The sequence below is a fragment of the Brassica napus genome, chromosome A9 (genome assembly GCF_020379485.1).
Source record: "Brassica napus cultivar Da-Ae chromosome A9, Da-Ae, whole genome shotgun sequence".
NCBI lineage: Eukaryota > Viridiplantae > Streptophyta > Magnoliopsida > Brassicales > Brassicaceae > Brassica > Brassica napus.
Genome location: NC_063442.1, coordinates 11,851,057 through 11,874,698, shown reverse-complemented (window position 1 = coordinate 11,874,698; position 23,642 = coordinate 11,851,057). Strand labels below are relative to the sequence as shown.

The following is a 23,642-nucleotide window of genomic DNA, read 5'->3' as shown; positions in this document are numbered from 1 at the left end:
GGATAGCATGATTGATTATATTAATAAAAATTAAAAGACAAGTTCATGCAAGAAAATGGCGGAGAACTTCCACTTAAGACAACATTAAAAACTGATTGGCACATGTGACAATCTTCCAAATTGAACTTTATTTACATTTTGCATATTCAGTTTGTATTATAGTTTTCGTGTTTGAATATAGATAATAGGATAACTCTTAGAAATTACTTTTTAATGTTCACTTTAGCACATTCAGTATTGAAAAAAAATAAGACACCTAAAAGATGATATTTAGCTGCATAACGTACAATTTTTGGCATAATTACACATTCAGTTTTCTGACACATAACGTCAAAATCAAAATGAAAACGTCTTGACTAAAACATTTCCGACCTACCGGATTCGAACCAGTGACCTAAGGATATTCTGCAACTACTACAGTCCTCCGCTCTACCAACTGAGCTAAGGTCGGATGTATACAACATTTCATACATGTCTACATTCTACATATAGATTATTGATACACAATAATGTACATATTGTTTGCTCATTTAAATAGTTATATAGTTTATGCATAACAAAATAAAAAACCAAGCCATAATATAATACATATTTCCCAGTCCATTGTAGCAGTAGCAAACAATTAGAAGAAACTAATTCACAAAATCTTGCGGGGACAATTTAAACTGGTGGTTCAATAGTCCTCGATTTTTATCTGACACTCGATAATCATTTTTCTATAAAGAAGTTTTTTATTTCTTCAATTTTTATATAAACATAGACAATGTAACTTATACTATGTTCATTCAAAATTGTTGATCTTGGAGAAAAATATGGCTAAATCAAGAAAGTTCGAGAAATTTTCCTTAAATGAAAAGAGGGATTAAAACCAATGATTAAAAATCTTTCTAATTTTTTTATAAAAATTATTTAATTTTAAAAAAAATTGTAATTATATTTAAGTCAGTCCACCCTATTTTCTGAAACAAACCTAATTTTGTTATATACTCCTATTACGGAATATACATTATAAGACATGTACATATGCGTAATATTATTAAAATACTCTGAAAAAATAAAATTAACTATAAAAGCAAAACAGTTGCGACCTAAGGAATTTCTGGTATAAATACAGCCCCCCAGCTCTACCGACTGAGTTAAATTCGGGATTGTAATAAGATAGATTAGATAAGGACATGCTTGTTTGGTTAATCCTTTTTGAGTATAATAGGAAGAACATAAAAATGATAGTTAGTTATTTGTATCTCGAACTGTTTTGTAACATTTTTAATTTACCTAAACGTAATAAGTAAACTATCATAAGAAAAATAATTACAAAATAGTGTTATTTTCTTTAAAAAAAAACTGTTTCTCAAAAGCGTGAACGGCAGGATTCGAACCTGCGCGGGCAAAGCCCACATGATTTCTAGTCATGCCCGATAACAACTCCGGCACGTCCACTTTAAAAATTAAGTGAAACATTGTTCCATTGTAGATTGATCTACATGACACTCTCATTCATTATTGTTGATTTTTTCGGGAAAAGTAGATGATTGTATTTAAAGGATATTCTAAAATTTTACCAACAGAAGAATGTATCAATAGTCCAAAAATTTATTATCTAAACATCCAAACTCTACATATTTCAAAACATTAATATGTTTTGCTAGATATTGTTTTTATTCCAGTTGAATACAAATTAAAAACAATTTCTATCTCCAACTTAAGTAAAATGATAGAAATAATATTTAGGATAGCATGATTGATTATATTAATAAAAATTAAAAGACAAGTTCATGCAAGAAAATGGCGGAGAACTTCCACTTAAGACAACATTAAAAACTGATTGGCACATGTGACAATCTTCCAAATTGAACTTTATTTACATTTTGCATATTCAGTTTGTATTATAGTTTTCGTGTTTGAATATAGATAATAGGATAACTCTTAGAAATTACTTTTTAATGTTCACTTTAGCACATTCAGTATTGAAAAAAAATAAGACACCTAAAAGATGATATTTAGCTGCATAACGTACAATTTTTGGCATAATTACACATTCAGTTTTCTGACACATAACGTCAAAATCAAAATGAAAACGTCTTGACTAAAACATTTCCGACCTACCGGATTCGAACCAGTGACCTAAGGATATTCTGCAACTACTACAGTCCTCCGCTCTACCAACTGAGCTAAGGTCGGATGTATACAACATTTCATACATGTCTACATTTTATTGATACACAATAATGTACATATTGTTTGCTCATTTAAATAGTTATATAGTTTATGCATAACAAAATAAAAAACCAAGCCATAATATAATACATATTTCCCAGTCCATTGTAGCAGTAGCAAACAATTAGAAGAAACTAATTCACAAAATCTTGCGGGGACAATTTAAACTGGTGGTTCAATAGTCCTCGATTTTTATCTGACACTCGATAATCATTTTTCTATAAAGAAGTTTTTTATTTCTTCAATTTTTATATAAACATAGACAATGTAACTTATACTATGTTCATTCAAAATTGTTGATCTTGGAGAAAAATATGGCTAAATCAAGAAAGTTCGAGAAATTTTCCTTAAATGAAAAGAGGGATTAAAACCACAGATTAAAAAACTTTCTAATTTTTTTATAAAAATTATTTAATTTAAAAAAAAATTTAATTATATTTAAGTCAGTCCACCCTATTTTCTGAAACAAACCTAATTTTGTTATATACTCCTATTACGGAATATACATTATAAGACATGTACATATGCGTAATATTATTAAAATACTCTGAAAAAATAAAATTAACTATAAAAGCAAAACAGTTGCGACCTAAGGAATTTCTGGGTAAAATACAGCCCCCCAGCTCTACCGACTAAGCTAACGTCGGGATTGTAATAAGATAGATTAGATAAGGACATGCTTGTTTGGTTAATCCTTTTTGAGTATAATAGGAAGAACATAAAAATGATAGTTAGTTATTTGTATCTCGAACTGTTTTGTAACATTTTTAATTTACCTAAACGTAATAAGTAAACTATCATAAGAAAAATAATTACAAAATAGTGTTATTTTCTTTAAAAAAAAACTGTTTCTCAAAAGCGTGAACGGCAGGATTCGAACCTGCGCGGGCAAAGCCCACATGATTTCTAGTCATGCCCGATAACAACTCCGGCACGTCCACTTTAAAAATTAAGTGAAACATTGTTCCATTGTAGATTAATCTACATGACACTCTCATTCATTATTGTTGATTTTTTGGGAAAAGTAGATGATTGTATTTAAAGGATATTCTAAAATTTTACCAACAGAAGAATGTATCAATAGTCCAAAAATTTATTATCTAAACATCCAAACTCTACATATTTCAAAACATTAATATGTTTTGCTAGATATTGTTTTTATTCCAGTTGAATACAAATTAAAAACAATTTCTATCTCCAACTTAAGTAAAATGATAGAAATAATATTTAGGATAGCATGATTGATTATATTAATAAAAATTAAAAGACAAGTTCATGCAAGAAAATGGCGGAGAACTTCCACTTAAGACAACATTAAAAACTGATTGGCACATGTGACAATCTTCCAAATTGAACTTTATTTACATTTTGCATATTCAGTTTGTATTATAGTTTTCGTGTTTGAATATAGATAATAGGATAACTCTTAGAAATTACTTTTTAATGTTCACTTTAGCACATTCAGTATTGAAAAAAAATAAGACACCTAAAAGATGATATTTAGCTGCATAACGTACAATTTTTGGCATAATTACACATTCAGTTTTCTGACACATAACGTCAAAATCAAAATGAAAACGTCTTGACTAAAACATTTCCGACCTACCGGATTCGAACCAGTGACCTAAGGATATTCTGCAACTACTACAGTCCTCCGCTCTACCAACTGAGCTAAGGTCGGATGTATACAACATTTCATACATGTCTACATTCTACATATAGATTATTGATACACAATAATGTACATATTGTTTGCTCATTTAAATAGTTATATAGTTTATGCATAACAAAATAAAAAACCAAGCCATAATATAATACATATTTCCCAGTCCATTGTAGCAGTAGCAAACAATTAGAAGAAACTAATTCACAAAATCTTGCGGGGACAATTTAAACTGGTGGTTCAATAGTCCTCGATTTTTATCTGACACTCGATAATCATTTTTCTATAAAGAAGTTTTTTATTTCTTCAATTTTTATATAAACATAGACAATGTAACTTATACTATGTTCATTCAAAATTGTTGATCTTGGAGAAAAATATGGCTAAATCAAGAAAGTTCGAGAAATTTTCCTTAAATGAAAAGAGGGATTAAAACCAAGATTAAAAATCTTTCTAATTTTTTTATAAAAATTATTTAATTTTAAAAAAATTGTAATTATATTTAAGTCAGTCCACCCTATTTTCTGAAACAAACCTAATTTTGTTATATACTCCTATTACGGAATATACATTATAAGACATGTACATATGCGTAATATTATTAAAATACTCTGAAAAAATAAAATTAACTATAAAAGCAAAACAGTTGCGACCTAAGGAATTTCTGGTAAAAATACAGCCCCCCAGCTCTACCGACTAAGCTAACGTCGGGATTGTAATAAGATAGATTAGATAAGGACATGCTTGTTTGGTTAATCCTTTTTGAGTATAATAGGAAGAACATAAAAATGATAGTTAGTTATTTGTATCTCGAACTGTTTTGTAACATTTTTAATTTACCTAAACGTAATAAGTAAACTATCATAAGAAAAATAATTACAAAATAGTGTTATTTTCTTTAAAAAAAAACTGTTTCTCAAAAGCGTGAACGGCAGGATTCGAACCTGCGCGGGCAAAGCCCTCATGATTTCTAGTCATGCCCGATAACAACTCCGGCACGTCCACTTTAAAAATTAAGTGAAACATTGTTCCATTGTAGATTGATCTACATGACACTCTCATTCATTATTGTTGATTTTTTTGGGAAAAGTAGATGATTGTATTTAAAGGATATTCTAAAATTTTACCAACAGAAGAATGTATCAATAGTCCAAAAATTTATTATCTAAACATCCAAACTCTACATATTTCAAAACATTAATATGTTTTGCTAGATATTGTTTTTATTCCAGTTGAATACAAATTAAAAACAATTTCTATCTCCAACTTAAGTAAAATGATAGAAATAATATTTAGGATAGCATGATTGATTATATTAATAAAAATTAAAAGACAAGTTCATGCAAGAAAATGGCGGAGAACTTCCACTTAAGACAACATTAAAAACTGATTGGCACATGTGACAATCTTCCAAATTGAACTTTATTTACATTTTGCATATTCAGTTTGTATTATAGTTTTCGTGTTTGAATATAGATAATAGGATAACTCTTAGAAATTACTTTTTAATGTTCACTTTAGCACATTCAGTATTGAAAAAAAATAAGACACCTAAAAGATGATATTTAGCTGCATAACGTACAATTTTTGGCATAATTACACATTCAGTTTTCTGACACATAACGTCAAAATCAAAATGAAAACGTCTCGACTAAAACATTTCCGACCTACCGGATTCGAACCAGTGACCTAAGGATATTCTGCAACTACTACAGTCCTCCGCTCTACCAACTGAGCTAAGGTCGGATGTATACAACATTTCATACATGTCTACATTCTACATATAGATTATTGATACACAATAATGTACATATTGTTTGCTCATTTAAATAGTTATATAGTTTATGCATAACAAAATAAAAAACCAAGCCATAATATAATACATATTGCCCAGTCCATTGTAGCAGTAGCAAACAATTAGAAGAAACTAATTCACAAAATCTTGCGGGGACAATTTAAACTGGTGGTTCAATAGTCCTCGATTTTTATCTGACACTCGATAATCATTTTTCTATAAAGAAGTTTTTTATTTCTTCAATTTTTATATAAACATAGACAATGTAACTTATACTATGTTCATTCAAAATTTGATCTTGGAGAAAAATATGGCTAAATCAAGAAAGTTCGAGAAATTTTCCTTAAATGAAAAGAGGGATTAAAACCACAGATTAAAAAACTTCCTAATTTTTTTATAAAAATTATTTAATTTAAAAAAAAATTTAATTATATTTAAGTCAGTCCACCCTATTTTCTGAAACAAACCTAATTTTGTTATATACTCCTATTACGGAATATACATTATAAGACATGTACATATGCGTAATATTATTAAAATACTCTGAAAAAATAAAATTAACTATAAAAGCAAAACAGTTGCGACCTAAGGAATTTCTGGTAAAAATACAGCCCCCCAGCTCTACCGACTGAGCTAAATTCGGGATTGTAATAAGATAGATTAGATAAGGACATGCTTGTTTGGTTAATCCTTTTTGAGTATAATAGGAAGAACATAAAAATGATAGTTAGTTATTTGTATCTCGAACTGTTTTGTAACATTTTTAATTTACCTAAACGTAATAAGTAAACTATCATAAGAAAAATAATTACAAAATAGTGTTATTTTCTTTAAAAAAAAACTGTTTCTCAAAAGCGTGAACGGCAGGATTCGAACCTGCGCGGGCAATGCCCTCATGATTTCTAGTCATGCCCGATAACAACTCCGGCACGTCCACTTTAAAAATTAAGTGAAACATTGTTCCATTGTAGATTATCTACATGACACTCTCATTCATTATTGTTGATTTTTTCGGGAAAAGTAGATGATTGTATTTAAAGGATATTCTAAAATTTTACCAACAGAAGAATGTATCAATAGTCCAAAAATTTATTATCTAAACATCCAAACTCTACATATTTCAAAACATTAATATGTTTTGCTAGATATTGTTTTTATTCCAGTTGAATACAAATTAAAAACAATTTCTATCTCCAACTTAAGTAAAATGATAGAAATAATATTTAGGATAGCATGATTGATTATATTAATAAAAATTAAAAGACAAGTTCATGCAAGAAAATGGCGGAGAACTTCCACTTAAGACAACATTAAAAACTGATTGGCACATGTGACAATCTTCCAAATTGAACTTTATTTACATTTTGCATATTCAGTTTGTATTATAGTTTTCGTGTTTGAATATAGATAATAGGATAACTCTTAGAAATTACTTTTTAATGTTCACTTTAGCACATTCAGTATTGAAAAAAAATAAGACACCTAAAAGATGATATTTAGCTGCATAACGTACAATTTTTGGCATAATTACACATTCAGTTTTCTGACACATAACGTCAAAATCAAAATGAAAACATCTTGACTAAAACATTTCCGACCTACCGGATTCGAACCAGTGACCTAATGATATTCTGCAACTACTACAGTCCTCCGCTCTACCAACTGAGCTAAGGTCGGATGTATACAACATTTCATACATGTCTACATTCTACATATAGATTATTGATACACAATAATGTACATATTGTTTGCTCATTTAAATAGTTATATAGTTTATGCATAACAAAATAAAAAACCAACCATAATATAATACACATTGCCCAGTCCTTTGTAGCAGTAGCAAACAATTAGAAGAAACTAATTCACAAAATCTTGCAAGGACAATTTGAATTGGTGGTTCAATAGTCCTCGATTTTTATCTGACACTCGATAATCATTTTTCAATAAAGAAAATTTTTATTTCTTCAATTTTTATATAAACATAGACAATGTAACTTATACTATGTTCATTCAAAATTGTTGATCTTGGAGAATAATATTGCTGAATCAAAAAAGTTCGAGAAATTTTCCTTAACTAAAACAAGGGATTAAAACCAAAATATTAAAAATATTTTTAATTTTTTATAAACATTCTTTAATTTTAAAAGCAAATTGTAATTTTATTTAAGTCAGTCCACCCTATTTTCTGAAACAAACCTAATTTTGTTATACACTCCTATTACGGAATATACATTAGAAGACATATACATATGCGTAATATTATTAAAATACGCTGAAAAAATAAAATTAACTATAAAAGCAAAACAGTTGCGACCTAAGGAATTTCTGGTAAAAATACAGCCCCCCAGCTCTACCGACTGAGCTAAAGTCGGGATTGAAATAAGATAAATTAGATAAGGACTTGCTTGTTTGGTTAATCCTTTTTGAGTATAATAGGAAGACAATAAAAATGATAGTTAATTATTTGTATCTCGAACTGTTTTGTAATATTTTTAATTTACCTAAATGTAATATGTAAACTATCATAAGAAAAATAATTAAAAATAGTGATCTTTTCTTTAAAAAAAAATGTTTCTCAAAAGCGTGAACGGCAGGATTCGAACCTGCGCGAGCAAAGCCCACATGATTTCTAGTCATGCCCGATAACCACTCCGGCACGTCCACTTTAAAAATTAAGTGAAACATTGTTCCATTGTAGATTGATCTACATGACACTCTCATTCATTATTGTTGATTTTTTCGGGAAAAGTAGATGATTGTATTTAAAGGATATTCTAAAATTTTACCAACAGAAGAATGTATCAATAGTCCAAAAATTTATTATCTAAACATCCAAACTCTACATATTTCAAAAAATTAATTTTGTTTTGCTAGATATTGTTTTTATTTCAGTTGAATACAAATTAAATACAATTTCTATCTCCAACTTAAGTAAAATGATAGAAATAATATTTAGGATAGCATGATTGATTATATTAACAAAAATTAAAAGACAAGTTCATGCAAGAAAATGGCGGAGAACTTCCACTTAAGACAACATTAAAAACTGATTGGCACATGCAACAATCTTCCAAATTGAACTTTATTTACATTTTGCATATTCAGTTTGTATTATAGTTTTCGTGTTTGAATATAGATAATAGGATAACTCTTAGAAATTACTTTTTAATGTTCACTTTAGCACATTCAGTATTGAAAAAAAATAAGACACCTAAAAGATGATATTTAGCTGCATAACGTACAATTTTTGGCATAATTACACATTCAGTTTTCTGACACATAACGTCAAAATCAAAATGAAAACGTCTCGACTAAAACATTTCCGACCTACCGGATTCGAACCAGTGACCTAAGGATATTCTGCAACTACTACAGTCCTCCGCTCTACCAACTGAGCTAAGGTCGGATGTATACAACATTTCATACATGTCTACATTCTACATATAGATTATTGATACACAATAATGTACATATTGTTTGCTCATTTAAATAGTTATATAGTTTATGCATAACAAAATAAAAAACCAACCATAATATAATACATATTGCCCAGTCCTTTGTAGCAGTAGCAAACAATTAGAAGAAACTAATTCACAAAATCTTGCAAGGACAATTTGAATTGGTGGTTCAATAGTCCTCGATTTTTATCTGACACTCGATAATCATTTGTCTATAAAGAAAATTTATATTTCTTCAATTTTTATTTAAACATAGACAATGTAACTTATACTATGTTCATTCAAAATTGTTGATCTTGGAGAATAATATTGCTGAATCAAGAAAGTGTGAGAAATTTTTCTTAACTAAAACAAGGGATTAAAACCACAGATTAAAAATCTTTCTAATTTTTTATAAACATTCTTTAATTTTAAAAGAAAATTGCAATTTTATTTAAGTCAGTCCACCCTATTTTCTGAAACAAACCTAATTTTGTTATATACTCCTATTACGGAATATACATTAGAAGACATGTACATATGCGTAATATTATTAAAATACTCTGAAAGAATAAAATTAACTATAAAAGCAAACAGTTGCGACCTAAGGAATTTCTGGCAAAAATACAGCCCCCAGCTCTACCGACTGAGCTAAAGTCGGGATTGTAATAAGATAAATTTGATAAGGACTTGCTTGTTTGGTTAATCCTTTTTGAGTATAATAGGAAGAACATAAAAATGATAGTTAGTTATTTGTATCTCGAACTGTTTTGTAACATTTTTAATTTACCTAAATGTAATATGTAAACTATCATAAGAAAAATAATTACAAAATAGTAATATTTTCTTCTTTTTTTTCAAACTGTTTCTCAAAAGCGTGAAAGGAAGGATTCGAACCTGCGCGGGCAAAGCCCACATGATTTCTAGTCATGCCCGATAACAACTCCGGCACGTCCACTTTAAAAATTAAGTGAAACATTGTTCCATTGTAGATTAATCTACATGACACTCTCAATCATTATTATTGATTTTTTTGGGAGAAGTAGATGATTGTATTTAAAAAGGATATTCTAAAATTTTACCAACAGAAGAATGTATCAATAGTCCAAAAATTTATTATCTAAACATCGAAACTCTGCATATTTCAAAACATTAATTTTTTTTGCTAGATATTGTTTTTATTCCAGTTGAATACAAATTAAAAACAATTTCTATCTCCAACTTATGTAAAATGATAGAAATAATATTTAGGATAGCCTGATTGATTATATTAATAAAAATTAAAATACAATTTCATGCAAGAAAATGGCGGAGAACTTCCACTTAATACAACATTAAAAACTGATTGGCACATGCGATAATCTTCCAAATTGAACTTTATTTACATTTTGCATATTCAGTTTGTATTATAGTTTTCGTGTTTGAATATAGATAATAGGATAACTCTTAGAAATTACTTTTTAATGTTCACTATAGCACATTCAGTATTGAAAAAAAATAAGACACCTAAAAGATGATATTTAGCTGCATAACGTACAATTTTTGGCATAATTACACATTCAGTTTTCTGACACATAACGTCAAAATCAAAATGAAAACGTCTCGACTAAAACATTTCCGACCTACCGGATTCGAACCAGTGACCTAAGGATATTCTGCAACTACTACAGTCCTCCGCTCTACCAACTGAGCTAAGGTCGGATGTATACAACATTTCATACATGTCTACATTCTACATATAGATTATTGATACACAATAATGTACATATTGTTTGCTCATTTAAATAGTTATATAGTTTATGCATAACAAAATAAAAAACCAACCATAATATAATACACATTGCCCAGTCCTTTGTAGCAGTAGCAAACAATTAGAAGAAACTAATTCACAAAATCTTGCAAGGACAATTTCAATTGGTGGTTCAATAGTCCTCGATTTTTATCTGACACTCGATAATCATTTTTCTATAAAGAAATTTTTTATTTCTTCAATTTTTATATAAACATAGACAATGTAACTTATACTATGTTCATTCAAAATTGTTGATCTTGGAGAATAATATTGCTGAATCAAGAAAGTTTGAGAAATTTTCCTTAACTAAAACAAGGGATTAAAACCACAGATTAAAAATCTTTCTAATTTTTTATAAACATTCTTTAATTTTAAAAGAAAATTGTAATTTTATTTAAGTCAGTCCACCCTATTTTCTGAAACAAACCTAATTTTGTTATATACTCCTATTACGGAATATACATTAGAAGACATGTACATATGCGTAATATTATTAAAATACTCTGAAAAAATAAAATTAACTATAAAAGCAAAACAGTTGCGACCTAAGGAATTTCTGATGAAAATACAGCCCCCCAGCTCTACCAACTGAGCTAAAGTCGGGATTGTAATAAGATAAATTAGATAAACTTGCTTGTTTGGTTATTCCTTTTTGAGTATAATAGGAAGACAATAAAAATGATTGTTAATTATTTGTATCTCGAACTGTTTTGTAACATTTTTAATTTACCTAAATGTAATATGTAAACTATCATAAAATATAATTACAAAATAGTGATATTTTCTTTTAAAAAAAAAACTGTTTCTCAAAAGCGTGAACGGCAGGGTTCGAACCTGCGCGGGCAAAGCCCACATGATTTCTAGTCATGCCCGATAACCACTCCGGCACGTCCACTTTAATAATTAACTGAAACATTGTTCCATTGTAGATTAATCTACATGACACTCTCAATCATTATTGTTGATTTTTTCGGGAGAAGTAGATGATTGTATTTAAAAGGATATTCTAAAATTTTACCAACAGAAGAATTTATCAATAGTCCAAAAATTTATTATCTAAACATCAAAACTCTACATTTTTCAAAACATTATTATTTTTTTTCTAGATATTGTTTTTATTTCAGTTGAATACAAATTAAAAACAATTTCTATCTCCAACTTAAGTAAAATGATAGAAATAATATTTAGGATAGCATGATTGATTATATTAATAAAAATTAAAAGACAAGTTCATGCAAGAAAATGGCGGAGAACTTCCACTTAAGACAACATTAAAAACTGATTGGCACATGCGACAATCTTCCAAATTGAACTTTATTTACATTTTGCATATTCAGTTTGTATTATAGTTTTCGTGTTTGAATATAGATAATAGGATAACTCTTAGAAATTACTTTTTAATGTTCACTTTAGCACATTCAGTATTGAAAAAAAATAAGACACCTAAAAGATGATATTTAGCTGCATAACGTACAATTTTTGGCATAATTACACATTCAGTTTTCTGACACATAACGTCAAAATCAAAATGAAAACGTCTCGACTAAAACATTTCCGACCTACCGGATTCGAACCAGTGACCTAAGGATATTCTGCAACTACTACAGTCCTCCGCTCTACCAACTGAGCTAAGGTCGGATGTATACAACATTTCATACATGTCTACATTCTACATATAGATTATTGATACACAATAATGTACATATTGTTTGCTCATTTAAATAGTTATATAGTTTATGCATAACAAAATAAAAAACCAACCATAATATAATACATATTGCCCAGTCCATTGTAGCAGTAGCAAACAATTAGAAGAAACTAATTCACAAAATCTTGCAAGGACAATTTCAATTGGTGGTTCAATAGTCCTCGATTTTTATCTGACACTCGATAATCATTTTTCTATAAAGAAATTTTTTATTTCTTCAATTTTTATATAAACATAGACAATGTAACTTATACTATGTTCGTTCAAAATTGTTGATCTTGGAGAATAATATTGCTGAATCAAGAAATTTTGAGAAATTTTCCTTAACTAAAACAAGGGACTAAAACCACAGATTAAAAATCTTTCTAATTTTTTATAAACATTCTTTAATTTTAAAAGAAAATTGTAATTTTATTTAAGTCAGTCCACCCTATTTTCTGAAACAAACCTAATTTTGTTATATACTCCTATTACGGAATATACATTAGAAGACATGTACATATGCGTAATATTATTAAAATACTCTGAAAAAATAAAATTAACTATAAAAGCAAAACAGTTGCGACCTAAGGAATTTCTGGTGAAAATACAGCCCCCCAGCTCTACCGACTGAGCTAAAGTCGGGATTGTAATAAGATAAATTAGATAAACTTGCTTGTTTGGTTATTCCTTTTTGAGTATAATAGGAAGACAATAAAAATGATTGTTAATTATTTGTATCTCGAACTGTTTTGTAACATTTTTAATTTACCTAAATGTAATATGTAAACTATCATAAGAAAAATAATTACAAAATAGTGATATTTTCTTTTTAAAAAAAAAACTGTTTCTCAAAAGCGTGAACGGCAGGATTCGAACCTGCGCGGGCAAAGCCCACATGATTTCTAGTCATGCCCGATAACCACTCCGGCACGTCCACTTTAATAATTAACTGAAACATTGTTCCATTGTAGATTAATCTACATGACACTCTCAATCATTATTGTTGATTTTTTCGGGAGAAGTAGATGATTGTATTTAAAAGGATATTCTAAAATTTTACCAACAGAAGAATGTATCAATAGTCCAAAAATTTATTATCTAAACATCCAAACTCTACATATTTCAAAACATTAATAAGTTTTGCTAAATATTGTTTTTATTCCAGTTGAATACAAATTAAAAACAATTTCTATCTCCAACTTAAGTAAAATGATAGAAATAATATTTAGGATAGCATGATTGATTATATTAATAAAAATTAAAAGACAAGTTCATGCAAGAAAATAGCGGAGAACTTCCACTTAAGACAACATTAAAAACTGATTGGCACATGTGACTATCTTCCAAATTGAACTTTATTTACATTTTGCATATTCAGTTTGTATTATAGTTTTCGTGTTTGAATATAGATAATAGGATAACTCTTAGAAATTACTTTTTAATGTTCACTTTAGCACATTCAGTATTGAAAAAAAATTAGACACCTAAAAATGATATTTAGCTGCATAACGTACAATTTTTGGCATAATTACACATTCAGTTTTCTGACACATAACGTCAAAATCAAAATGAAAACGTCTCGACTAAAACATTTCCGACCTACCGGATTCGAACCAGTGACCTAAGGATATTCTGCAACTACTACAGTCCTCCGCTCTACCAACTGAGCTAAGGTCGGATGTATACAACATTTCATACATGTCTACATTCTACATATAGATTATTGATACACAATAATGTACATATTGTTTGCTCATTTAAATAGTTATATAGTTTATGCATAACAAAATAAAAAACCAACCATAATATAATACACATTGCCCAGTCCTTTGTAGCAGTAGCAAACAATTAGAAGAAACTAATTCACAAAATCTTGCAAGGACAATTTGAATTGGTGGTTCAATAGTCCTCGATTTTTATCTGACACTCGATAATCATTTTTCTATAAAGAAATTTTTTATTTCTTCAATTTTTATATAAACATAGACAATGTAACTTATACTATGTTCGTTCAAAATTGTTGATCTTGGAGAATAATATTGCTGAATCAAGAAAGTTTGAAAAATTTTCCTTAACTAAAACAAGGGACTAAAACCACAGATTAAAAATCTTTCTAATTTTTTATAAACATTCTTTAATTTAAAAAGAATACTGTAATTTTATTTAAGTCAGTCCACCCTATTTTCTGAAACAAACCTAATTTTGTTATATACTCCTATTACGGAATATACATTAGAAGACATGTACATATGCGTAATATTATTAAAATACTCTGAAAAAATAAAATTAACTATAAAAGCAAAACAGTTGCGACCTAAGGAATTTCTGGTAAAAATACAGCCCCCCAGCTCTACCGACTGAGCTAAAGTCGGGATTGAAATAAGATAAATTAGATAAGGACTTGCTTGTTTGGTTAATCCTTTTTGAGTATAATAGGAAGACAATAAAAATGATAGTTAATTATTTGTATCTCGAACTGTTTTGTAACATTTTTAATTTACCTAAATGTAATATGTAAACTATCATAAGAAAAATAATTACAAAATAATGATATTTTCTTTTTAAAAAAGAAAACTGTTTCTCAAAAGCGTGAACGGCAGGATTCGAACCTGCGCGGGCAAAGCCCACATGATTTCTAGTCATGCCCGATAACCACTCCGGCACGTCCACTTTAATAATTAACTGAAACATTGTTCCATTGTAGATTAATCTACATGACACTCTCAATCATTATTGTTGATTTTTTCGGGAGAAGTAGATGATTGTATTTAAAAGGATATTCTAAAATTTTACCAACAGAAGAATGTATCAATAGTCCAAAAATTTATTATCTAAACATCCAAATGCTACATATTTCAAAACATTAATATTTTTTTGCTAGATATTGTTTTTATTCCAGTTGAATACAAATTAAAAACAATTTCTATCTCCAACTTAAGTAAAATGATAGAAATAATATTTAGGATAGCATGATTGATTATATTAATAAAAATTAAAAGACAAGTTCATGCAAGAAAATGGCGGAGAACTTCCACTTAAGACAACATTAAAAACTGATTGGCACATGCGACAATCTTCCAAATTGAACTTTATTTACGTTTTGCATATTCAGTTTGTATTATTGTTTTCGTGTTTGAATATAGTTAATAGGATAACTCTTAGAAAATACTTTTTAATGTTCACTTTAGCACATTCAGTATTGAAAAAAAAATAAGACACCTAAAAGATGATATTTAGCTGCATAACGTACAATTTTTTGGCATAATTACAGAATTCAGTTTTCTGACACATAACGTCAAAATTAAAATGAAAACGTCTTGACTAAAACATTTCCGACCTACCGGATTCGAACCAGTGACCTAAGGATATTCTGCAACTACTACAGTCCTCCGCTCTACCAACTGAGCTAAGGTCGGATGTATACAACATTTCATACATGTCTACATTCTACATATAGAGTATTGATACACAATAATGTACAGATTGTTTGCTCATTTAAATAGTTATATAGTTTATGCATAACAAAATTAAAAAACAAGCCATAATATAATACATATTGCCCAGTCCATTGTAGCTGTAGCAAAAAATTAGAAGAAACTAATTCACAAAATCTTGCGGGGACAATTTGAACTGGTGGTTCAATAGTCCTCGATTTTTATCTGACACTCGATAATCATTTTTCTATAGAAAAGCTTTTTATTTCTTCAATTTTTATATAAAAATACACAATGTAACTTATACTATGTTCATTCAAAATTGTTGATCTTGGAGAAAAATATTGCTAAATCAAGAAAGTTCAAGAAATTTTCCTTAACTAAAAAAAGGGAATAAAACCACAGATTAAAAATCTTTCTAATTTTTTTTATAAACATTTTTTAATTTTAAAAGAAAATTGTAATTATATTTAAGTTAGTCCATCCTATTTTCTGAACCAAACCTAATTTTGTTATATACTCCTATTATGGAATATACATTATAAGACATGTACATATGCGTAATATTATTAAAATACTCTGAAAAAATAAAATTAAAAATAAAAGCAAAACAGTTGCGACCTAAGGATTTTCGGCTAAAAATACAGCCCCCAGCTCTACCGACTGAGCTAAACTCGGGATTGTATTAAGATTGATTAGATAAGGACATGCTTGTTTGGTTAATCCTTTTTGAGTATAATAGGAAGAACATAAAAATGATAGTTAGTTATTTGTATCTCGAACTGTTTTGTAACATTTTTAATTTACCTAAATGTAATAAGTAAACTATCATAAGAAAAATAATTACAAAATAGTGTTATTTTCTTTTTAAAAAAAACTGTTTCTCAAAAGCGTGAACGGCAGGATTCGAACCTGCGCGGGCAAAGCCCACATGATTTCTAGTCATGCCCGATAACCACTCCGGCACGTCCACTTTAATAATTAACTGAAAAATTGTTCCATTGTAGATTAATCTACATGACACTCTCAATCATTATTGTTGAATTTTTCGGGAGAAGTAGATGATTGTATTTAAAGGATATTCTAAAATATTACCAACAGAAGAATGTATCAATAGTCCAAAAATTTATTATCTAAACATCCAAACTCTACATATTTCAAAACATTAATATTGTTTTGCTAGATATTGTTTTTATTCCAGTTGAATACAAATTAAAAACAATTTCTATCTCCAACTTAAGTATAATGATAGAAATAATATTTAGGATAGCATGATTGATTATATTAATAAAAATTAAAAGACAAGTTCATGCAAGAAAATGGCAGAGAACTTCCACTACCCTTAAGACAACATTAAAAACTGATTGGCACATGCGACAATCTTCCAAATTGAATTTTAATTACATTTTACATATTCATTTTGTGTTATAGTTTTCGTGTTTGAATATAGATAATAGGCTAACTCTTAGAAATTACCTTTTAATGTTCACTTTAGCACATTCAGTTTTGAAAAAAAAATAAGACACCTAAAAGATGAAATTTAGCTGCATAACGTTCAATTTTTGGCATAATTACACAATTCATTTTTCTGACACATAACGTCAAAATCAAAATGAAAAAGTCTTGACTAAAACATTTCCGACCTACCGGATTCGAACCAGTGACCTAAGGATATTCTGCAACTACTACAGTCCTCCGCTCTACCAACTGAGCTAAGGTCGGATGTATACAACATTTCATACATGTCTACATTATACATATAGATTATTGATACACAATAATGTACATATTGTTTGCTCATTTAAATAGTTATATAGTTTATGCCAAAAAAAAAAATGAAGCCATAATATAATACATATTGCCCAGTCCATTGTAGCAGTAGCAAACAATTAGAAGAAACTAATTCACAAAATCTTGCGGGGACAATTTAAACTGGTGGTTCAATAGTCCTCGATTTTTATCTGACACTCGATAATCATTTTTCTATAAAGAAGCTTTTTATTTCTTCAATTTTTATATAAACATAGACAATGTAACTTATACTATGTTCATTCAAAATTGTTGATCTTGGAGAAAAATATTGCTAAATCAATAAAGTTCGACAAATTTTCCTTAACTAAAAACAGGGATTAAAACCACAGATCAAAAATTTTCTAATTTTTTATAAACATTATTTAATTTTAAAAGAAAATTGTAATTATATTTAAGTCAGTCCACCCTATTTTCTGAAACAAACCTAATTTTTTTATATTGTCCTATTACGGAATATACATTATAAGACATGTACATATGCGTAATATTATTAAAATACTCTGAAAAAATAAAATTAACTATAAAAGCAAAACAGTTGCGACCTAAGGAATTTCTGCTAAAAATACAGCCCCCAGCTCTACCGACTGAGCTAAAGTCGGGATTGTAATAAGATAGATTAGATAAGGACATGCTTGTTTGGTTAATCCTTTTTGAGTATAATAGGAAGAACATAAAAATGATAGTTAGTTATTTGTATCTCGAACTGTTTTGTAACATTTTTAATTTACCTAAATGTAATAAGTAAACTATCATAAGAAAAATAATTACAAAATAGTGTTATTTTCTTTTTAAAAAAAACTGTTTCTCAAAAGCGTGAACGGCAGGATTCGAACCTGCGCGGGCAAAGCCCACATGATTTCTAGTCATGCCCGATAACCACTCCGGCACGTCCACTTTAATAATTAACTGAAAAATTGTTCCATTGTAGATTAATCTACATGACACTCTCAATCATTATTGTTGAATTTTTCGGGAGAAGTAGATGATTGTATTTAAAGGATATTCTAAAATATTACCAACAGAAGAATGTATCAATAGTCCAAAAATTTATTATCTAAACATCCAAACTCTACATATTTCAAAACATTAATATTGTTTTGCTAGATATTGTTTTTATTCCAGTTGAATACAAATTAAAAACAATTTCTATCTCCAACTTAAGTATAATGATAGAAATAATATTTAGGATAGCATGATTGATTATATTAATAAAAATTAAAAGACAAGTTCATGCAAGAAAATGGCAGAGAACTTCCACTACCCTTAAGACAACATTAAAAACTGATTGGCACATGCGACAATCTTCCAAATTGAATTTTAATTACATTTTACATATTCATTTTGTATTATAGTTTTCGTGTTTGAATATAGATAATAGGCTAACTCTTAGAAATTACCTTTTAATGTTCACTTTAGCACATTCAGTATTGAAAAAAATAAGACACCTACAAGATGATATTTAGCTGCATAACGTTCAATTTTTGGCATAATTACACAATTCAGTTTTCTGACACATAACGTCAAAATCAAAATGAAAACGCCTTGACTAAAACATTTCCGACCTACCGGATTCGAACCAGTGACCTAAGGATATTCTGCAACTACTACAGTCCTCCGCTCTACCAACTGAGCTAAGGTCGGATGTATACAACATTTCATACATGTCTACATTATACATATAGATTATTGATACACAATAATGTACATATTGTTTGCTCATTTAAATAGTTATATAGTTTATGCCAAAATAAAAAATGAAGCCATAATATAATACATATTGCCCAGTCCATTGTAGCAGTAGCAAACAATTAGAAGAAACTAATTCACAAAATCTTGCGGGGACAATTTAAACTGGTGGTTCAATAGTCCTCGATTTTTATCTGACACTCGATAATCATTTTTCTATAAAGAAGCTTTTTATTTCTTCAATTTTTATATAAACATAGACAATGTAACTTATACTATGTTCATTCAAAATTGTTGATCTTGGAGAAAAATATTGCTAAATCAAGAAAGTTCGAGAAATTTTCCTTAACTAAAAACAGGGATTAAAACCACAGATTAAAAATTTTCTATTTTTTTATAAACATTGTTTAATTTTAAAAGAAAATTATAATTATATTTAAGTCAGTCCACCCTATTTTCTGAAACAAACCTAATTTTTTTATATAGTCCTATTACGGAATATACATTATAAGACATGTACATATGCGTAATATTATTAAAATACACTGAAAAAATAAAATTAACTATAAAAGCAAAACAGTTGCGACCTAAGGAATTTCTGCTAAAAATACAGCCACCAGCTCTACCGACTGAGCTAAAGTCGGGATTGCAATAAGATAGATTAGATAAGGACATGCTTGTTTGGTTAATCCTTTTTAAGTATAATAGGAAGAACATAAAAATGATAGTTAGTTATTTGTATCTCAAACTGTTTTGTAACATTTTTAATTTACCTAAATGTAATAAGTAAACTATCATAAGAAAAATAATTACAAAATAGTGGTATTTTCTTTTAAACAAAAACAGTTTCTCAAAAGCGTGAACGGCAGGATTCGAACCTGCGCGGGCAAAGCCCACATGATTTCTAGTCATGCCCGATAACCACTCCGGCACGTCCACTTTAATAATTAACTGAAACATTGTTCCATTGTAGATTAATCTACATGACACTCTCAATCATTATTGTTGATTTTTTTCGGGAGAAGTAGATGATTGTATTTAAAGGATATTCTAAAATATTACCAACAGAAGAATGTATCAATAGTCCAAAAATTTATTATCTAAACATCCAAACTCTACATATTTCGAAACATTAATATTGTTTTGCTAGATATTGTTTTTATTCCAGTTGAATACAAATTAAAAACAATTTCTATCTCCAACTTAAGTAAAATGATAGAAATAATATTTAGGATAGCATGATTGATTATATTAATAAAAATTAAAAGACAAGTTCATGCAAGAAAATGGCAGAGAACTTCCACTACCCTTAAGACAACATTAAAAACTGATTGGCACATGCGACAATCTTCCAAATTGAATTTTAATTACCTTTTACATGTTCATTTTGTGTTATAGTTTTCGTGTCTGAATATAGATAATAGGCTAACTCTTAGAAATTACCTTTTAATGTTCACTTTAGCAGATTCAATATTGAAAAAAATAAGGGACCTACAAGATGATATTTAGCTGCATAACGTTCAATTTTTGGCATAATTACACAATTCAGTTTTCTGACACATAACGTCAAAATCAAAATGAAAACGCCTTGACTAAAACATTTCCGACCTACCGGATTCGAACCAGTGACCTAAGGATATTCTGCAACTACTACAGTCCTCCGCTCTACCAACTGAGCTAAGGTCGGATGTATACAACATTTCATACATGTCTACATTAAACATATAGATTATTGATACACAATAATGTACATATTGTTTGCTCATTTAAATAGTTATATAGTTTATGCCAAAAAAAAAAATGAAGCCATAATATAATACATATTGCCCAGTCCATTGTAGCAGTAGCAAACAATTAGAAGAAACTAATTCACAAAATCTTGCGGGGACAATTTAAACTGGTGGTTCAATAGTCCTCGATTTTTATCTGACACTCGATAATCATTTTTCTATAAAGAAGCTTTTTATTTCTTCAATTTTTATATAAACATAGACAATGTAACTTATACTATGTTCATTCAAAATTGTTGATCTTGGAGAAAAACATTGCTAAATCAATAAAGTTCGACATATTTTCCTTAACTAAAAACAGGGATTAAAACCACAGATTAAAAATTTTCTAATTTTTTATAAACATTGTTTAATTTTAAAAGAAAATTGTAATTATATTTAAGTCAGTCCACCCTATTTTCTGAAACAAACCTAATTTTTTTATATAGTCCTATTACGGAATATACATTATAAGACATGTACATATGCGTCATATTATTAAAATACTCTGAAAAAATTAAATTAACTATAAAAGCAAAACAGTTGCGACCTAAGGAATTTCTGCTAAAAATACAGCCACCAGCTCTACCGACTGAGCTAAAGTCGGGATTGTAATAAGATTGATTAGATAAGGACATGCTTGTTTGGTTAATCCTTTTTAAGTATAATAGGAAGAACATAAAAATGATAGTTAGTTATTTGTATCTCGAACTGTTTTGTAACATTTTTAATTTACCTAAATGTAATAAGTAAACTATCATAAGAAAAATAATTACAAAATAGTGGTATTTTCTTTTAAACAAAAACTGTTTCTCAAAAGCGTGAACGGCAGGATTCGAACCTGCGCGGGCAAAGCCCACATGATTTCTAGTCATGCCCGATAACCACTCCGGCACGTCCACTTTAATAATTAACTGAAACATTGTTCCATTGTAGATTAATCTACATGACACTCTCAATCATTATTGTTGATTTTTTTCGGGAGAAGTAGATGATTGTATTTAAAGGATATTCTAAAATATTACCAACAGAAGAATGTATCAATAGTCCAAAAATTTATTATCTAAACATCCAAACTCTACATATTTCGAAACATTAATATTGTTTTGCTAGATATTGTTTTTATTCCAGTTGAATACAAATTAAAAACAATTTCTATCTCCAACTTAAGTAAAATGATAGAAATAATATTTAGGATAGCATGATTGATTATATTAATAAAAATTAAAAGACAAGTTCATGCAAGAAAATGGCAGAGAACTTCCACTACCATTAAGACAACATTAAAAACTGATTGGCACATGCGACAATCTTCCAAATTGAATTTTAATTACCTTTTACATATTCATTTTGTGTTATAGTTTTCGTGTCTGAATATAGATAATAGGCTAACTCTTAGAAATTACCTTTTAATGTTCACTTTAGCACATTCAGTATTGAAAAAAATAAGAGACCTAAAGATGATATTTAGCTGCATAACGTTCAATTTTTGGCATAATTACACAATTCAGTTTTCTGACACATAACGTCAAAATCAAAATGAAAACACCTTGACTAAAACATTTCCAACCTACCGGATTCGAACCAGTGACCTAAGGATATTCTGCAACTACTACAGTCCTCCGCTCTTCCAACTGAGCTAAGGTCGGATGTATACAACATTTCATACATGTCTACATTATACATATAGATTATTGATACACAATAATGTACATATTGTTTGCTCATTTAAATAGTTATATAGTTTATGCCAAAAAAAAAATGAAGCCATAATATAATACATATTGCCCAGTCCATTGTAGCAGTAGCAAACAATTAGAAGAAACTAATTCACAAAATCTTGCGGGGGCAATTTAAACTGGTGGTTCAATAGTCCTCGATTTTTATCTGACACTCGATAATCATTTTTCTATAAAGAAGCTTTTTATTTCTTCAATTTTTATATAAACATAGACAATGTAACTTATACTATGTTCATTCAAAATTGTTGATCTTGGAGAAAAACATTGCTAAATCAATAAAGTTCGACATATTTTCCTTAACTAAAAAAAGGGATTAAAACCACAGATTAAAAATTTTCTAATTTTTTATAAACATTGTTTAATTTTAAAAGAAAATTGTAATTATATTTAAGTCAGTCCACCCTATTTTCTGAAACAAACCTAATTTTTTTATATAGTCCTATTACGGAATATACATTATAAGACATGTACATATGCGTAATATTATTAAAATACTCTGAAAAAATAAAATTAACTATAAAAGCAAAACAGTTGCGACCTAAGGAATTTCTGCTAAAAATACAGCCCCCAGCTCTACCGACTGAGCTAAAGTCGGGATTGCAATA

At 28.6% G+C, this 23,642-nt stretch overlaps 25 non-coding genes across 25 annotated transcripts; all 25 read right to left on the bottom strand.

Annotated features, from left to right (window-relative positions):
- Positions 1 to 366: 366 nt before the first annotated feature.
- On the bottom strand, positions 367 to 451 carry TRNAY-GUA. Its single transcript is given in 2 exon segments — positions 367 to 402; positions 415 to 451. It is a non-coding gene; the product is annotated as a tRNA-Tyr (tRNA).
- A 907-nt stretch (positions 452 to 1,358) lies between these two features.
- Positions 1,359 to 1,440, bottom strand: TRNAS-AGA. The gene has a single exon. It is a non-coding gene; the product is annotated as a tRNA-Ser (tRNA).
- A 656-nt stretch (positions 1,441 to 2,096) lies between these two features.
- TRNAY-GUA lies at positions 2,097 to 2,181 on the bottom strand. Its single transcript is given in 2 exon segments — positions 2,097 to 2,132; positions 2,145 to 2,181. It is a non-coding gene; the product is annotated as a tRNA-Tyr (tRNA).
- An 895-nt stretch (positions 2,182 to 3,076) lies between these two features.
- TRNAS-AGA lies at positions 3,077 to 3,158 on the bottom strand. Its single transcript has one exon. It is a non-coding gene; the product is annotated as a tRNA-Ser (tRNA).
- A 655-nt stretch (positions 3,159 to 3,813) lies between these two features.
- TRNAY-GUA lies at positions 3,814 to 3,898 on the bottom strand. The gene is given in 2 exon segments: positions 3,814 to 3,849; positions 3,862 to 3,898. It is a non-coding gene; the product is annotated as a tRNA-Tyr (tRNA).
- A 905-nt stretch (positions 3,899 to 4,803) lies between these two features.
- Positions 4,804 to 4,885, bottom strand: TRNAS-AGA. The gene has a single exon. It is a non-coding gene; the product is annotated as a tRNA-Ser (tRNA).
- A 656-nt stretch (positions 4,886 to 5,541) lies between these two features.
- TRNAY-GUA lies at positions 5,542 to 5,626 on the bottom strand. The gene is given in 2 exon segments: positions 5,542 to 5,577; positions 5,590 to 5,626. It is a non-coding gene; the product is annotated as a tRNA-Tyr (tRNA).
- A 904-nt stretch (positions 5,627 to 6,530) lies between these two features.
- TRNAS-AGA lies at positions 6,531 to 6,612 on the bottom strand. Its single transcript has one exon. It is a non-coding gene; the product is annotated as a tRNA-Ser (tRNA).
- A 1,645-nt stretch (positions 6,613 to 8,257) lies between these two features.
- TRNAS-AGA lies at positions 8,258 to 8,339 on the bottom strand. Its single transcript has one exon. It is a non-coding gene; the product is annotated as a tRNA-Ser (tRNA).
- Positions 8,340 to 8,996: 657 nt separating this feature from the next.
- Positions 8,997 to 9,081, bottom strand: TRNAY-GUA. Its single transcript is given in 2 exon segments — positions 8,997 to 9,032; positions 9,045 to 9,081. It is a non-coding gene; the product is annotated as a tRNA-Tyr (tRNA).
- Positions 9,082 to 10,728: 1,647 nt separating this feature from the next.
- TRNAY-GUA lies at positions 10,729 to 10,813 on the bottom strand. Its single transcript is given in 2 exon segments — positions 10,729 to 10,764; positions 10,777 to 10,813. It is a non-coding gene; the product is annotated as a tRNA-Tyr (tRNA).
- Positions 10,814 to 11,717: 904 nt separating this feature from the next.
- Positions 11,718 to 11,799, bottom strand: TRNAS-AGA. The gene has a single exon. It is a non-coding gene; the product is annotated as a tRNA-Ser (tRNA).
- A 658-nt stretch (positions 11,800 to 12,457) lies between these two features.
- TRNAY-GUA lies at positions 12,458 to 12,542 on the bottom strand. Its single transcript is given in 2 exon segments — positions 12,458 to 12,493; positions 12,506 to 12,542. It is a non-coding gene; the product is annotated as a tRNA-Tyr (tRNA).
- Positions 12,543 to 13,449: 907 nt separating this feature from the next.
- TRNAS-AGA lies at positions 13,450 to 13,531 on the bottom strand. The gene has a single exon. It is a non-coding gene; the product is annotated as a tRNA-Ser (tRNA).
- A 656-nt stretch (positions 13,532 to 14,187) lies between these two features.
- On the bottom strand, positions 14,188 to 14,272 carry TRNAY-GUA. The gene is given in 2 exon segments: positions 14,188 to 14,223; positions 14,236 to 14,272. It is a non-coding gene; the product is annotated as a tRNA-Tyr (tRNA).
- Positions 14,273 to 15,182: 910 nt separating this feature from the next.
- On the bottom strand, positions 15,183 to 15,264 carry TRNAS-AGA. The gene has a single exon. It is a non-coding gene; the product is annotated as a tRNA-Ser (tRNA).
- A 661-nt stretch (positions 15,265 to 15,925) lies between these two features.
- TRNAY-GUA lies at positions 15,926 to 16,010 on the bottom strand. Its single transcript is given in 2 exon segments — positions 15,926 to 15,961; positions 15,974 to 16,010. It is a non-coding gene; the product is annotated as a tRNA-Tyr (tRNA).
- Positions 16,011 to 16,919: 909 nt separating this feature from the next.
- Positions 16,920 to 17,001, bottom strand: TRNAS-AGA. The gene has a single exon. It is a non-coding gene; the product is annotated as a tRNA-Ser (tRNA).
- Positions 17,002 to 17,665: 664 nt separating this feature from the next.
- On the bottom strand, positions 17,666 to 17,750 carry TRNAY-GUA. Its single transcript is given in 2 exon segments — positions 17,666 to 17,701; positions 17,714 to 17,750. It is a non-coding gene; the product is annotated as a tRNA-Tyr (tRNA).
- Positions 17,751 to 18,652: 902 nt separating this feature from the next.
- On the bottom strand, positions 18,653 to 18,734 carry TRNAS-AGA. The gene has a single exon. It is a non-coding gene; the product is annotated as a tRNA-Ser (tRNA).
- A 662-nt stretch (positions 18,735 to 19,396) lies between these two features.
- Positions 19,397 to 19,481, bottom strand: TRNAY-GUA. Its single transcript is given in 2 exon segments — positions 19,397 to 19,432; positions 19,445 to 19,481. It is a non-coding gene; the product is annotated as a tRNA-Tyr (tRNA).
- Positions 19,482 to 20,383: 902 nt separating this feature from the next.
- On the bottom strand, positions 20,384 to 20,465 carry TRNAS-AGA. The gene has a single exon. It is a non-coding gene; the product is annotated as a tRNA-Ser (tRNA).
- A 663-nt stretch (positions 20,466 to 21,128) lies between these two features.
- Positions 21,129 to 21,213, bottom strand: TRNAY-GUA. Its single transcript is given in 2 exon segments — positions 21,129 to 21,164; positions 21,177 to 21,213. It is a non-coding gene; the product is annotated as a tRNA-Tyr (tRNA).
- Positions 21,214 to 22,115: 902 nt separating this feature from the next.
- Positions 22,116 to 22,197, bottom strand: TRNAS-UGA. The gene has a single exon. It is a non-coding gene; the product is annotated as a tRNA-Ser (tRNA).
- A 662-nt stretch (positions 22,198 to 22,859) lies between these two features.
- On the bottom strand, positions 22,860 to 22,944 carry TRNAY-GUA. The gene is given in 2 exon segments: positions 22,860 to 22,895; positions 22,908 to 22,944. It is a non-coding gene; the product is annotated as a tRNA-Tyr (tRNA).
- Positions 22,945 to 23,642: the final 698 nt, after the last annotated feature.